Below are 2,918 nucleotides of genomic sequence, written 5' to 3' on the forward strand. Positions count from 1 at the left end.
TTCTAAAGCTGTCAGTGTCAGCTGTCTGTGGTGTGGCATTGAAGTGTAATTATGAAGGAACGATCACAGCTATACAAAGACTAGACAGACCAGAACAAAATATAAATTAAATATTTCCAGAGCTGTTCTCCTTCCAAAGCAAAACTGACTGTAATATTTGTGTCTACACAGAAAACATACAGAAGGATTTTTGTACACATCCCAGAAGTTGAGGTGTCTCAGACTATGTAAACATGCACTGTTTAGAATTAAGTTTCCAGAATGAGCATATGGTAGTACAAAAGGACTTTTGTACATGACCCAGAAGCTGAAGTGTCTAAGGTTACACAAGCACGGGCTGTTTAGAATTAAGTTTTCAGTGATAAGCACATCACATCATTGGGGAGGGCACTCAGCTTAGGTAGTTTGTGTAGCAATGTTGACCATTGTGCTGTGGTAGTGTAATGGTTAGCATTTCTGCCTAGTAAGCAATAAGATCCAGGTTCGAGTCGTGGCCACAGCGCAAATTTTAATTCATTTCATCTGCTTCTATCATTATTGTAGATAATAAAAAGAGGGAAACATTTAATTATAAAGAAATATCAATTCAGTACTAATTATGAACATTTGGAGGAACAAATAATAGTACTCTTAAAGACTCTATTGGATGGATTTTAAAACATGTTAGCAAAGCCAGCCCTCAATTAATTGCAAAGTACTTAAAAGCCTTGTCAAAATCGTTGTTTGCACAACTATATTTGATAATTTCATGATTTAAACAATTAATTTGGCATAGCTCTTGTAGTAGACAAAACTGTTAAAAAGAACCAATTTTTCGATATATTCATTTAATTTAATGAGTTATGTTTCAGTTGTAATTTCTGTAAATTTAACGTCAAACAATGTGTATTTTCAGTACCTATTATTGTGACGATATAGAAGGGGCCAATTTTTCGGCCTGAGACAGTCAGTCCACAGCCGAGTTTCAGACGAGAAACCTGTGTCAGTTAGAACAACAACAACGCATCCATGAAATAAGTGTAAGACAATTATGTTGTGTGTTAAAACAATGACAGTGTCTGCTCCATACATACCTCTCTACTCTTCAAGAACTGTGAGCTTTGTGGGTAAGTTTTTACTGCTCATAGAAGTTCAAGAGTAAACTATTGTAGCAGTATGTGGAGGTTTTCCTGCAAATTATTAATGAGGCTTATGAAGTTAAAACAATAGTGCTCTGGCCATATATAACTGTTTTTTTGTTTTTGGTTTTAGGGCGCAAAACTGCTATGGTCATTAGCGCCCGGTCCGTGACTTAGGAAACAGTAAAAAACGAAAATGGAAACCAGCAGCAATGGGAACGAAACTCAAAAACTTGGAGAAATTGAAAGAAGAAGGAAAGCTTAAAAGTCCACTACAGAAAGGGGTTGGTTGTCCCCCAAAAAAGAGCTTCAAATGACTGAAATCATATCACTGGCACTAATAAACTAGAGAACGCAATCGGCCGTGTGCGTGTCATCTGCTAAAATGGACGATATATCAGGCGACAGCTGTAGACAGCGCGTAACGGAGTAAAATAGGGGCACTCAATTAAAAGGCGTCTTACCGTCCACAGCTGAGAGCAGTGGGGACAGAGTGGGGGAGGATCGCCGCTTAAAAGATGTCGATGGCTAAAAAGACAGTGCCCTATCCGAAGTCTAGTTAAAATGACCTCCTCCCGACGATGGGTTCGGAAGGAAGAGGTCCAAGCACAGGGAAGAGCTTTCACGTCCCGCAATTTATTATGGCGAAGTGTCGACCTATGTGCATACCATAAAAGAACAACACAACGACATAAAACGCTCCGTAGATCAGCGAAGGGAAGCGATCAAATAGCTGGCTAAAGAAGAGAGACTGCAGCCTTGGCCGCTATATCGGCCGCCTCATTTCCACAGATACCAACGTGTCCTGGGAGGCAGAGGAACGCCACCGAGACGCCCCCCAGGTGGAGCAAGCGCAGATAGTCCTGAATCCGGTGGACCAGAGGGTGGACAGGGTAAAGAGCTTGGAAACTGAGTAGAGAACTGAGAGAATCTGAACAGATAACATACTGTATCCGCTGATGGCGGCGAATGTATTGGACAGCAAGGAGAACAGAGTAAAGCTCCACAGTATACACCGAACACTGGTCGGGAAGCCGAAATTGATTTGGTGTGTCCCCAACAATATAGGCACTCTCTACACCTAACGATGTTTTCGAGCCAACAGTGTAAATAAATGTGGCTCCTTCATTTGTGCACATAGAGCAGCAAATGCCCGACGATAAACAAGTGAAGGGGTACTATCCTTGGGAAATTGACAAAGGTCACGGAGCAGGCAGATCCAGGGACAGAGCCAAGGCGGTGCTGTAACCCAAGTTGTCAAGAAGGTTTTAGGAAAGCGGAAGGAAAAAGAATAGAGCAGTTGACGGAAGCGGACTCCCGGTGGTAGTAGGGAGGAAGGGCGGCCTGTATACCCTACATCCAAGGAGGCGTCGAAAAAAATGTCTTGTGCTGGATTAGCAGGCATGGAAGACAGATGGCTAGCATACCGACTCAGAAGGACTGCTCGCCGATTGGACAACGGAGGCTTAGCAGTCTCAGCATGAAGGATTTCCACAGAGCTGGTGTAAAAAGTGCCAGACACTAAACGTAATCCACGGTGGTGGATAGAGTCGAGACGACGAAGTTATAGACGGCCGAGCAGAGGAGTAGACTATGCTTCCATAGTCCAATTTCGAGCGCACTAAGGCGCGATAGAGGCGGAGAAGGACCACTCGGTCCGCTCCCCAGGAGGTACCATTCAGGACACGGAGGGTGTTGAGGGATCACAGACTGCAAGCCGAAAGATAGGAAACGTGGGAGGACCAGCACAGTTTTCTGTCAAACATAAGACCTAAGAATTTAGCGACGTCCGAAAACGGA

Source organism: Schistocerca americana, unplaced genomic scaffold, assembly GCF_021461395.2.
Source record: "Schistocerca americana isolate TAMUIC-IGC-003095 unplaced genomic scaffold, iqSchAmer2.1 HiC_scaffold_14, whole genome shotgun sequence".
In the NCBI taxonomy this organism is placed as follows: domain Eukaryota; kingdom Metazoa; phylum Arthropoda; class Insecta; order Orthoptera; family Acrididae; genus Schistocerca; species Schistocerca americana.